The 14,279-nt window shown below is 33.6% G+C and overlaps 1 protein-coding gene across 1 annotated transcript in view; it reads left to right on the top strand.

The window, feature by feature from the left end:
* Positions 1–11,789, top strand: part of LOC144207491 (interferon regulatory factor 2-like) — a 53,663-nt gene extending 41,874 nt beyond the window's left edge. The window contains exon 12 of the transcript XR_013328685.1: positions 11,480–11,789. The gene's annotated coding sequence lies outside the window, so the exon portion shown is untranslated. The remainder of the gene's footprint in view (positions 1–11,479) is intronic.
* The last annotated feature ends 2,490 nt before the right edge of the window (positions 11,790–14,279 follow it).

The following is a 14,279-nucleotide window of genomic DNA, read 5'->3' as shown; positions in this document are numbered from 1 at the left end:
TTGCTGGAAAAAAAAACAGGTGGATAAGCCGTTCTTTGTCTGAAAATGCTATGATTTCTCAGCAATGATCTCCTGCCAACTGCCAAGCTGACTTTTAAAAAGATCTAGTACATTGGTTAAAACACGAATCATTCATGTGTTACCAGTCATTGGTTGGGGATTCATAAAGAAGGAAAGTCTCAGTCAAACTAAAAATCATAAACATTAAAATTTCTTCCTCTTTCTTTTTTTTTTTCAACTCCTTGTCGCCTAATCTTCCAACAATGGAAAGCAAATCTTTTGTTGCCCAATCCAATCAAACGGATTATAGTTTAATTACATTCAGTGGTGAGGCAACAGCTGTCCGTTTGTGTAGCGAGCAAATCGCGGACATCAATAAGGAGCTAAACCTCTTGCTGTAAATCACAATTGGCCCAATGTAAACATTTAAACTAACCAGAATTGACATTTGATATGGGAATTATTAATGCTAAACAGTTTTGTTATAGTGGACAGTTATTTTGAATTAGTACAAGGTTAGAATTACTAATGTGAGATGTATTTTCCCAGTCAGAATTTGTTCAAAAATAGTGACCAACATATAAAAAGGAATTTATTGAGAAACTTTGTTAGAAATGCACAGATTTTATTTATTTTAAACTGTTACGTTTTGGGTGCAACGTCAAGCGTTAAACGTAAGACGCAAATGCAGGCAAGCAGTTGAAGGACAAGTAGGTGGTGTACTCTAACAAAACAAGGAACATGGCATGGTAACTTGGCATGGAGTAAACAAAGTAAACAATCCGACAATGACTCACAAACACACAGGGTTTAAATAGATACACACAGGCTGATTACCAAATCACGAGCAGCTGGTTACAAGAGGAAGGGAAGCCTGGAGGGACACAACAGGGGAAAAAGCACACCCACAAACACACAACTCCACCCAAAACCATAACAAGACGTGACAAGAACAATGAAGTTCTTAGGCGTTTGTTGGAATTCCGTTAACATGACGTTTCCAAACTCTTGGGAAGCACTGTTGGGATTGGAACCCAGGATCACCTGTTTATCAAACTGCTGTTGTATTAGAATTACAGGGTGACACAAAAAGGAGACATTTTTAACAGTCAGTATAACCAAAATCCATGGATAAAAAGCATTTCATTTATGGAAGAAGGACATTTTTAAAATATAGCATTCAAAACAAAAGGACATCATTTTCATTTTGTCTGAAATTACTTCCTTTAGATGGTGATTTCTTGTTCAAATGCCTTCTTACTTCTCATTGACTAATGCAACATCTCAGCTGGGATGCTGTGAAGTTCATCCTGAATTCACCATGGTTACTAACATGGCGGTATTTTTAGTTGGACAATATATATATATATATGTACTATTTTTATATATATATATATATATATATATATATATATATATATATATATATATATATATATATATATATATATATATATATATATATATATATATATATATATATATATATATATATATATATATATATATATATATATATATATATATATATATATATATATATATATATATATATATATATATATATATATATATATATATATATATATATATATATATATATATACACACACACACACACACACACACAGGCTTTACAGCATTATTGTTGTATGTTTGGAGTTTCTGTGTATAGAATGGTTTACAGTACATACATAATTTTGAACTAGAGCGCCTACATGTGTTAGAGATGTAATTTTTGACCTCTATAAATTCAAATTTAGTACCCTAAAATTTAATCACCTCTTCCACTTTTACATGCCAACATATCCTGCAGGGTTCATAATAATCCCTTGAGTTATGTTACAATTATATCGCCACATAGAACAAAATACATGACTTCCGTTTCTGTAGGTTTCACCTAGTGGCAGAAATAATAATGGATGGATTACAAAAAAGCTGAAAATTTCCAATTTTAAATGTTACACACATGCACCCATGCGACAAAAATATGCAATCCCATACCAATTTTAAGTCCAAAGGTGAATGAGTGATTTAATTTTTTCAGACTTGTTGAGATTCCATTTGTCATTTATACACAAGCTACAGATCCTATCAAAGAAAACCATTTGCTGGATATGGTGCAGTGTTTTCTGATGCAGTGAGGGAAGAGGCAAACAAGAAATGTGTTTAGACCGTTGGGACTTGCGAGGTCAGGTCAAACTAATTGGCTTTGGAAAATACAAACTTGTCAATGTGGTGCAAGAGTAAACACTAATGCTGTTTTAAGGACCAAAGAGTGTTTCCCACCAAAGCCGATATGTTCTATCAAATGCAAAGAAATGGTCCTTGGAGGCTTTATTTTTCCAAGGTTCCTTTAAACAATTTAAATATCAGATGTATTTTTTTAGTTGTACCCTTTGACCACTGCAGTAGAACTGCAAAACAAAACTATAATACAACACGCCATCTTTAAGGCTTAAATAATATTAAAACACACCAAAAGGATCTTTAGTATTCCGAATATTCAAATGATGATGCGTCTGTGTAGCCTTGATGGGCTGGCGTTAAGCCAGTTTGTCACACGATGTGGTATGTAGTCGTGGATCGTTACCCACTGTGCAAAAAAATAAAAACAGCATAAACCAAGACTTGACAACTGCTGCCACTAATGAGTGTCTATTTTGGGTACCTTGGCATTAAAAGATGTCCATTTATCTTGGCTATGATGTTCCTATGGGTGAATGTACATTTTGATTTATACCATAGGAAAAGTAGTCCATTCTTTCTGAAAAGGTCATTGTTGTATTATTCTTTTGGTTTTTACACACAATCTAATCATACACCTTATAAAACACGGACTAACTTGTTCTCAGTGTTATTGTAAACAAATAATTATAGCTCCCCACTTTGTTACAGTGTTGCATATCACAAATTAAATTAGGAATATAAAGTTAATGTACAATGTGCTACTATAGTATGTCAGAGCAGGAACAACAGGCATAAAAAAAGCAATTTGGATAAAAACAATGAGAAAAGCCTGTATTCTATGTGATTATTATTATTATTGTTTTAAATAAAACTCAGTGGTGTATAGAGGAGTGGGCCAAGTTTACACCTGAGGCAGTGATCTAAATGTCACCATACGCTACCTAACTGTGACAGAATAAGGGCCATAATCGGCTGTTTATGGGAAGGACTACGTCAGGCATGAGAAAAAAACAGGAGAAAATCAAAAATTCGGCGGCGCTAAGGAGGAATATGAATTGATAAATTTCTACGTACTCCACATATTAAAGTACAGTTGTTTCAAAGATCAGAATTTAAGAATAGCCAGGATTCATCTTAACATGTTTTGCAATGATAGGTACACCTCTTTCACAGACATTGAAAGCAATGATCCTCCTGTACAGAATTGAACCTTCTATCTGAAGGGTGGGCAAACTGGTACTCGAGGGCCGCTGTGGGTGCAGTTTTTTGCACCCACTGTGACCCTTTCTGGAATAGTTTGCCCAACTCTGTTATAGCTAATATGTCTGCATCTCGTTACAAATATCTATTTTCAACCTTGTGAAGCAAGGATTAGAAGCATCCTTAATCCTGACCTTCATAAGGGGAGCATGCTTATTTATTATAGGGACACATCATTTATTGAAGGAATGAAAACAATGTTAAAACCCATCGACCTCATCCAAATTGTAAAGAAAGGCCTGTTCCAACAGTTTTAAGACTGTACTGAACAATGTCAACCACATAATATATTCATATGAGCTGGCCAGTGGTTTGTGCCTCAGTTCTGGGGTCGAGAGTTCGATCCCGGGTCCATTCTCACTGTGTGGAGTTTACATATTCTCCCCAAGCTTGTGTGGGTTTTCCCCAGGTAGGCTGGTTGAACAATCTAAATGGTGTGCGTGGTCAGAGAGGGAAAAATAAGCACACACAGTTACATTTGAAATTTAGTTGCAGGCCCAACCAAAATATATTTAAAAGAATGGAATTTAAGGGTGGAAATAGTCTGGAAAATATGATAACCAAAAAAAAATGTATGTTTTTATTGCCCTTTCAAATTAAGAAATCTGCATTATTATTATGTATATTTCCATAGAAATATTTTGTCGGTAATCCTAAAGTTTCTACCCATCTATAATATTCTCTGGGTGTTCCTGAGGTTTCTACCCATTTGAACTTTGTGTTAGTTTACTGAGCACAACCAAGCTGGCAGTGGGTACAGAGTAACGTGTGACTGTGACAGCTTGGAATCCATATTGACACTTGACAAACAACTGCGATGCTGCTTCGTAAAATTTAACAAGATCACCTAGATCTTCAAGGCAGAATGTAAATGTTAACAAAGCTCCTTTTTACATTGTTGTAACCGCCTAAATCTTTAATGTTGAGCTTTTCGGCAGAATCAACTGAGCCTTACTAAAGCACAAAACTCCCTTGAACATTGATGGAATCATTCAAATCCCCAGACATGGGTAAACTCCCATCGATTGTTTTCTGTCCTGCAGTCCAAATGATGACCATGTCCCACTAGACAGAACTGAAGGTCAGTTTGGAGTCACTCTGATCTATAAAGTCTCTCAGGAAATATCTTGTGGGGGGTAAAGAGCCACTTGCATTGGAATATTAACACATTATTGGTTCATTCATACTTGCAGCTGTTAATATATCGACTGATTGGTTGACATGCAGTGATTGATGAACAGGACTTCTTTTGGAAAGTGTCTTTATACATTGACTGCAGAGCATTGGCAAATTAGCCCTTACCAAGGTGAACCCAAAAAAATGTAAACAATCCTGCACCGGTTTGACGGCTCTAATGCAGACTTGGGCAATTAATTCTATAAAGGGTTGCAGTGGGTTCAGGTTTTTGTTCCAACCCATAAGAGGAAACCTTTCAACCAATCTGGTATCTTGGAAGTGCAATCAGTGGATTGCATTCAGGTGGTTCTTGTTTCAGCAGAAATCTTAATAGTTAAACTGTCTGTGCTGGATCAGTTGGAACAAAATCCTGCACCCACAGCGGCCCTCGAGGGGTGGATTGCTCAGGTCTGCTCTAATGTTATTTCATGAATTAACATTGACTGCATATTGGACTAGATTAGACAGTGTTAGATGTTTATCGCCATCAAAGTTGCTAAAACATGATCATTCAATGCCAGCCAACTGAATTAAAATGGATTTGATGAATATCACTGCCAAAGGCATGAATAAATAAGTTGACAGCCCAATTGGAAATAAGCTGTGAGTGAATATGCTCCTACTGCACACCATTTTGCAACGGTAAAGGTAACGTTCATTTCTTCTTTCATTTCAGTGGGTATTTGTGTCACCTTGGTAAAACCCTATTAGAGAGTTACTTCAAGAGAATGTTTTAAGTTTGAGTTTTAAGGGTTGACTTGAAACAGATTCTTGAAATATATGCTCACATGATGCACACCACTGTGCCAATGAACTATTATTTGTTATGCATGTAAAATGATGTGAATTAGTTGACATTGGTATTGAGCTACGACAAAGTATTAGAACAAAATCCTTCTATCGATTATAACTTCATGTAGATAACTTGAAATATGAAGGATTTACTTTGTGTTCTGGAAAACACTTTTTCTATCAAAACCCCCCCACACAAAGTCACTTCTCTGATTCTCTGAGAACCATATGATCAAAGTATTTGCTTATCCCTTTAAAAGATGCATCAGTATGGACACTTACAGATTCAATCTTTATGGTGTTCTTGACATATACTCCAGATACTACAAGGAAAAATGTGTTAAACCCACTTGTAATGGCCATTGGTTCTGTCTATGTCAAAAGAGTGATGAGTCACATGGCTGTAAACCATATGCATACATATAGGGGAGTTTGAATTTTTATGTTCTTTGAGTCATAGTCAAATAAGACAGGGGTGTAACATTGCCTATTGATTGTTTTGGCTCCTGCAACTGGACCCAGACTCGGAGCTCGCCAGTTTACAACATAGCGCTGGTATTTGTCACACACACTGCTGCTCATCTACCAGAGAGAATTTGGATCCAGTCATTGAAAATTTGGCTGTTTCTCATTTATCTCCCTAGGTAAAACAAACACTTTGTTTGCCATCCCAGAGCAAATCAATGCCAGTGCAAACAATAAAACAGAGAAAACTCCTATTTTATATTCTTCTATAATCCTGGGAAATCTTTATTGTCACCATGCAGGCAAATTAATTTTAGCACTAAGTCACCTTCATTAACTTTCAACTCAATGCCTCTTTTTGACACAACTGACGTGAGGAATGGCAGTTTTTGCATATTCGTAGAACAAAAAGATATTTTTGTTTTTATTTCCTTTGAAAGCTCCTATACATTTTTTTTGATTATCTGTCCATTCAGTTCAAGAGGACAAATGTCATTGATTATTGTAGAGTTGATGTACAAAATGAAACCATTTACTTTAAGTCTTTGTTAACTCTTGATTCTTTTTTTCATAAATTTCATTCCTAAATTGGTCAAAAACTTTAAAAACTTTAAAAAATTTATACCACGTATAAAGGGAGGCCTGATGGATGGTCAAATGTTTACTCCTTACTTGTCTTGCTTGTACTGATGAGCAATTGCAAAATGAAGAATCACTTGTTGATTTTTCTGTCCGTGGTTCTGAAATGGAGGATTATCGATGAGGCAGAGTTTTGGGAGATTAAATACAGAACCATCAAGGGAGACTAGCACTGAGTGCTGTACAGGCTCAAATTAGCATTGATTTGGGCCAGGTAAATGTGAGAGAAAACAGTCAGCCTTATAATATACTTTGGTACTTTTTCAATATGTATATATATCTATATATATGTTTATGTGTATATATATGTGTATGTGTATATATGTGTATGTATATATATATGTGTATGTGTATATATGTGTATGTATATATATGTGTATGTATGTATGTATGTATATATATTTGTATGTATGTATGTATATATATATATATGTATATATATATATATATATATATATATATATATATATATATATATATATATATATATATATATATATATATATATATATATATATATATATATATATATATATATATATATATATATATATATATATATATATATATATATATATATATATATATATATATATATATATATATATATATATATATATATATATATATATATATATATATATATATATATATATATATATATATATATATATATATATATATATATATATATATATATATATATATATATATATATATATATATATATATATATATATATATATATTTATATATATATATATTTATATATATATATATTTATATATATATATTTATATATATATATATTTATATATATATATATATTTATATATATATATATATTTATATATATATATATATATATATTTATATATATATATATATATATTTATATATATATATATATATATATATATATATTTTTATATATATATATATATATATATTTATATATATAAATACAAATATATAAAGCACCACTGTTAGTTAACTAAGTTCCAGTCAGTTACCTGCACCCTTAATGAAAAGAAACAGTGCAGAAAATTAATGGACGATTGTATATGGCTTGCAAACAAGGTTGTAACTGAGTGTGTGCTTTTATTTGACAAACAGAGTTCATAGTCCTCAAGATAATTAATTTGGTTGGAAGCATTTAATGGGTTCTTGTTTGACAAATTACTCATATTAATGAGCAAAATGTGTCCGTTCTATTAGTTTGGCAGTGTTGTACATATCAGCTGACACATAAAAGCATCATTGCAAGTCCAACACATAAATCAATTGCGCTTCACGTTCAACAGTCATTATACAGGATAGCCTATTAAAGGAGAGACTGTGATTCAATTGACAGAAACCTGGAGATGTAGATTGTTTGATATTCAAAGCTAAATTAATGTGCAACAACAGCACAGACTACAAGAAGAAAAACGTGTCCGTTTATATGTGATGGATATGTGACAGACTTGAATCATAATTATTTAGTAAATGTCTCTGGGAAATAAATCTAACATTTATTTGAATATGAAATACAGAATTGAAGTTATTATTCCTATTTGTTTATAGACTTTATTTTTAGGAAAAACAAAATGACTACAGTAGTTATATGGTCAATTACAACCATACCCACTTCTGACACTATGTTGTTGTTGATGTTTTTATGGGGTCATAGAGGATTAGCGCAGCGCATCATTTTCGCAAACAGAGCAGACAAACTGTTCCAATAACTGAGTGGGGGGTTCCGTAAAATAGGTTTCTATTTGTGTGGTTATTTTTTATCTCCTCGTCTTTCTATAGATTATGTAAATCACATCATCATGTTGTTTAGTGCATTGTGGCATCCAGGAAATTGTAGTATTTGTCGTTAAGATGATCTTGCAGAATCATTAAGTGATAGTGTGAGTTTTGCTAAGTTGAATATCCTAGCCCACCTAACAGGGGGTTAAAATCCTGAGGACATTTTTTTGTGCTTTTAGCATTAGCAATGCTCAAACTTTTTCATCTTACATGCAAAAAATAAGATTTAAAAGTTAGAGTTGTAGAGTATGAATGGCAACACATGCTTTTCCTTGCCTTATTTTAAGCTTTCGTAGGCTTTATCCATGAGCAGGATTTCCATTAATGATTATATTTAGATTTGTCACTGTGCTCATTCAACGGCGAGTTTGATCTTCTTTCATTTGCATTTTCCATTATATACCCTGTCTGCTGCTTTCAAAGTGTTACTTAATAGTCCACCATGTAAATTGCTTAAGCACCCTAGATGAAAGCCCGTTGAAGATCAGTGCCACTGTTGCAACACTGATAGTCATGTATTTTTTTTGCATTAAGATGTCGCCTGACAGCTTTCTTTCTCTGACGATTTCAAGGTATTTTTTTCTGTGTCTAGTTGGAATTTTATAGACTTCATATTTTGCGTTTAGACGATTTAAACCACTGCCAACTGGAGAGCAAAGTTTTTTTTGAAAGAGTCCCGCATTGTGTCATGTATGAACATTTATACGAGTATGAGTTTGCATATCATCCAACACTCGTTTTACTATGAGCAATTTAGAACTTGCTACAAGACAATGATGTCTTTTTTCAGTTTAATTGCTAATGACAGCCCAATAGCTTTCGCTCAATTTGCTTCCAAAAAACTGCTGTAATTTGTATTCATTATGGCAACGTGAAGATAAATTCATGCATGGGCTGTTCCTGAAACAACCCGTGAAAAACGCAGCTTTTGTTCTATTTGCTGGCAAAAGTTGCCGTAATTTGTGTACATTTTGGCATTATGAAGATAGTACATCCATGTGTTTCTCTGGTCCTGCTGTAATTCCTGAAAATTTAGCTCAGCATGCAAGTTTGAAAGCAGTTTAGCACTCAAATAAACAGGAGTTGTCTCTCTTTCCACATTAGATTTTAATTCCGATTAAGTAATCCCAATTTTCAATAGGCATAGACATAAAAGTTTAAACTGTAACACTGCACATATATTTTTTCGGTATTGATTCCTCATTACCTGACATGGATGTTTACATGTATGCAGTTTCTTTTTCATGACGTGCACACCATATAATCATATCGAATGATTTTCTGAATGGCACACAATCGCTGCCAGCAGTTGATCAAACAGTACTCCTTAAATGAGAAGTAGCAATATGTTCCGCCTTATAAATATTACAATTAATGTGACTCAAAATGATCATCTGATCAGTCAGAGATGGCATTTAAAACATCTTACTAGAGTGTGGGTTTTGACCTTCAGGACCATGACGAGACTAAATTCCCACAAGTCGATGTATGTCAAGCTTTCAATATTTTACTGCCAAATAAATTTTTAGAATAGTGGTATAATATTCAACGGTGGTTCAGCTCAGGGAGCTTATAACGTTGAGATCTACAGACACCTTGACTTGATCGTAAACCAAGTATAAATCCATAGGCATTTAATAACCAGTTTTATATCTTTGGCTGACAGGGATATATGTCTTCTTCTTATACTCACAGTCTCTAGTGTGCCTAAAAATAATTATTCTAATACATTCAAATATTCATTCAACAATATTCACTGTACTACTTATCACAGCAAACTATGCGTACACTTGGAATTGATTGTCAGCTAATTGAAGGGCATAAAAAGATAATCAAACCTTCACACTCAAACTCATATCTGGGAACAATATGTAGTGTAAATATTCATTTTCAACACTGTTTATCTTGTCAGGGTCACGGCATGCAGGAGCAGTTGACTTTGGGCGAAAGGCAGACTCCAACTAAGACTGTTCGACAGTCAGTTGTAGCGCACATATAGGGACAGACAACAATTCACACTTAAAATCACACCACCACCGAGTCAGAATCGATCTCACGCTGCCTGCACTAAAGTCAGTCAAAACAACCAGTGAACCACTAGGTGGCTGACATTTGAACACTAAAATAGAAATAAAAGAGCAAGATAACACGCAGCATAAATTACATTCACATTAAAGGCAGTTTAGCAATATTTAAGTATGCAAATTGCCAATATTTTAGACTTCTGGCAAAAAAAAAATCTTGTTTAAATGTAAAAAGGAGGGAAAGTAGTTTAGGGTATGCACATTTGATTGGCTAAAATATTAATTGGTTAAATGTATGCTAATGGTTTAAAATGTTCCACTCTTACATATCAGAAGATTTTAGAAGCCCAAAAATAACCCCCCCTCTTTGACCACATGTCATTCGTCACTTGGTTAATACAGTAAAAATATTCAGATCAAAATAACAGAATAGACTATTTACCAGTGACTCGTGTATGTTCCAATTTCCTACACATCACGTATGAACCATTTTCCCAAAACTAGATTGAATTTTTTCTAAAACGTTGGCTGCTACAGTGATGAAACTAAATGAAGACATAGTGCATCTAGAGTCTAGACACTGCAAGTTCGTGATGTCCCTCGTCAGTAGTACTCTAGAACTTTCAAAACAGTAAAATGGGATTAAAGCTGTTTTTTGGTTTATTTTACAGAGAAAAGGACTCTGGGTTGTGGCTCAGAAAAGTCCTACCTTTCGAATTTTGTAAAGTATCCTCCCACGTGATATGGGACCTTTCAGTGCGATTACAAAATAATGTAATAGGAAAAAAATAATAATATCAATGAAGAGGTGAAGGATGTGCTTTGAGTTGACCCGAATCTGTTCATGTACGACCAACCCTGAATAGAGATATACTACCGACAGTTTGGCTCGTCTCTAGTATTGGAAAATCAGTTTTGTTCAATTCTGGAATGCTCACTGAATGCTAAATACAGAGAGGGATATTTTCATACTCATGCTGTGTTTGTTTATCAATCTTTAAACATAACAATTTGGTGTGATGCAAGAAGCCACTGCAAATCACGACCACGGTGGTGTGCAAATGTGCGTTTATTGTCCTTTGGGCCAGTTTTATAGCATACTGCAGGAAAAAAAAATTCCATTGTTTTGGCCTCAGGAGGACGTCTCGTGAAGATGGCTGAAAACTGCCTACCCTGGAGCAGTAGACTGTTATGATGCAGAGAAAAGTTCATCCCTGACTAGAATCTCAAGTTCAGGAGTAGACGCTTTTATGACCAAATAAGGGAAGACAACCGGCTGAAAAACTATTTTTAGAAGCTTTTTGCTACGTCCCAGTTTTATTTTATTGCATCACCAATGAGAACACTAGGCCTTTTATGGAAGCTCTGCCTCACTCCACTGACTGCCATTACACTTAAGAGTTCATTTTAAGATTCTGCTTGTAGTCCCTTAGTCCTGTTAATGTGAAAAAACTCTCTCAATCACAATAAAAAAACTCACCTCACCCATTCATTCATTGTTTGTACGTCAAAAGGATTGCAGGGGTGCTAAAGCCTATCCCAGCCAACCTGTGGGCAGGCAACACCGTGAATTAGTTGCCAGCCAATTGCAGGCACAGGGAGACGAACAACCATTCATGCACATAGTCATAGCTTGGGCCAATTTAAAGCGATAAACCTTATTAACAACAGTAGGTTGTATTTGTCCTGTATTGCCTTATTGCTTTTATCTTCAACCTGCACAAGGGACTAAAGTTGGAACTTAGCCTTTGGCTATATTCTTACATATTTACATGTACATTATAGGTAAGATCTTGAGCCCGAACCCAAACCCGACACGACCGGTCGGGCCTTAAATGTCAATCATCACTTTGGGTTCGGGTCGTGTCAGGCCGGCCTTCTCTCTTGTTATAAAATGTTTTCTTTAAAATGCATTCTCAAGTAGCATTACTGCTGTATAATTTTTCACTAATGTGATTTTTTTTTCACTAATGGCCCCTTAGCACGGTTTCTCGGTTATTCATTAATATTTTTTATGAGCTTTATGAGGAATTTGTTATTACTAATGTTACCGATATGATTTCTCTTGAAAGTATGCGTTTTTATATGCCGGTCTCCTATGTTAAATATGGGGGACAGGCACTTTGGTGTCCACCAATATTTCATTGTAATTTAATTACTAAGCTCAGGCTAAAAATTAACCATGACTAAATAGCTTTAATGATATCAAGCTTTGCATAATTTTGCACTGATTTTAGCTATCGTATTTCAAATGTAAATTTATGTAAATTAGCCAGAAGCGACATTTCTAAGGTACACTTGAGATCTGAAATGCATTTACTCTGACATAAACATATGTAGACAACATGCCTATTCACTAAGGTACATTATTTGGACAAAATGGCAAGGTGAAAGGCTTTTTTTTTGTTTTGTTATTTCAATTTCAATTATTCTCCTTCCACCTTGTTCAACTCTGATTATCTCCATAAAATGTAAATGCAAGGATTTGTTTTTCTGAGCATGGATAGTCATTCACCTGCTTTCATTAATGACCAAAACCTACCAAACTGATACGCACAGAACCTTAAGGCAAGGGCAAATGTATGACATTGCATTAGCCAAAGTGAAATCAATGCAGTTATTTAAACAAATCAGAAATTTACATTTTCCTCTCAATAGCAGGCAAGAAATCAGACAAAGCTTTTCTATGGTAACTGTTCATGTTAAAAGCTATTTGCAAAATACCCACCAAATGAAATGTCTTTCTTTTGGCTTCATTTTGATTATTATTAATTATCAATTCATTCATTTCAGCCAGTTGCATTCATTAATACACATACAGTTCATCAGTTTTCTTCTAGTATAACTCATCTTATTTTCTGAAGTGCTTTATCCTCACTATGGTGGCGGGGGGCGCTGGAGGGTATCCCAGCTGACTTCCACACAAGTGGACCGACCTGGATTTAAACCCACGTGTCCCACTGTGAAGCTGACGTGCTCACCACTCAGCCGCCGGGCTGTCCTCTCTAGTTTACGTCACAGGTAACAAAATAAACAAAAAAAAAAAACAAAAAATGCCTAGAAAGGAGCGTATTAATAATACACATTATATATATATATATATATATATATATATATATATATATATATATATATATATATATATATATATATATATATATATATATATATATATATATATATATATATATATATATATATATATATATATATATATATATATATATATATATATATATATATATATATATATATATATATATATATATATATATATATATATATATATATATATATATATATATATATATATATATATATATATATATATATATATATATATATATATATATATATATTTCTGAAGCTCTTTTTTAAATGTAATTACATGGTGACATGTATTTAAAATATTTTACCAACAATGCAAAGGAAAAAACAACATCCACAATGGCAAACTGTTATGTATAAGGTCAATTTGACTTCATCAGCAAATGTAAATATACCGACAATAAAAATGGAGATTGTTCCAGTAATGGTTATAGACCAGAAATGCTCCCTAAACATATTGTGACCAGCCAGGTCCAATGTTTATAGTGCAATTTAAATCTGTGCATATTTTACATTGTTTATGTTGTACATTTTTTATGTTGTTATTCCCCCAGAGTTTCACTCCACATACATAGGCACAAAAACATTTACGAGTTGTTCAAACTTTCAGACGAAGGCAATGTGAATGCTCCATAAGCTCTCAAATTATTGTCACTTTCTCAAGTATTTTATGTTTGATACTGCTACTAAGGTTTTAGCGCAAAACTCAAGGCCTTTGATGGTTTTCTCAGGCTGTGAAAGCAAATCATGTATAACTTTACTTCATGTGGACTGCAAATAATAATTAACAAAGAAATGAGAACATATTTTACTGTACTTATACTTTTA

Source organism: Stigmatopora nigra, chromosome 14 (genome assembly GCF_051989575.1).
Source record: "Stigmatopora nigra isolate UIUO_SnigA chromosome 14, RoL_Snig_1.1, whole genome shotgun sequence".
NCBI classification, from domain to species: Eukaryota; Metazoa; Chordata; class Actinopteri; order Syngnathiformes; family Syngnathidae; genus Stigmatopora; species Stigmatopora nigra.
This window is presented reverse-complemented; position numbering and strand designations above follow the sequence as displayed.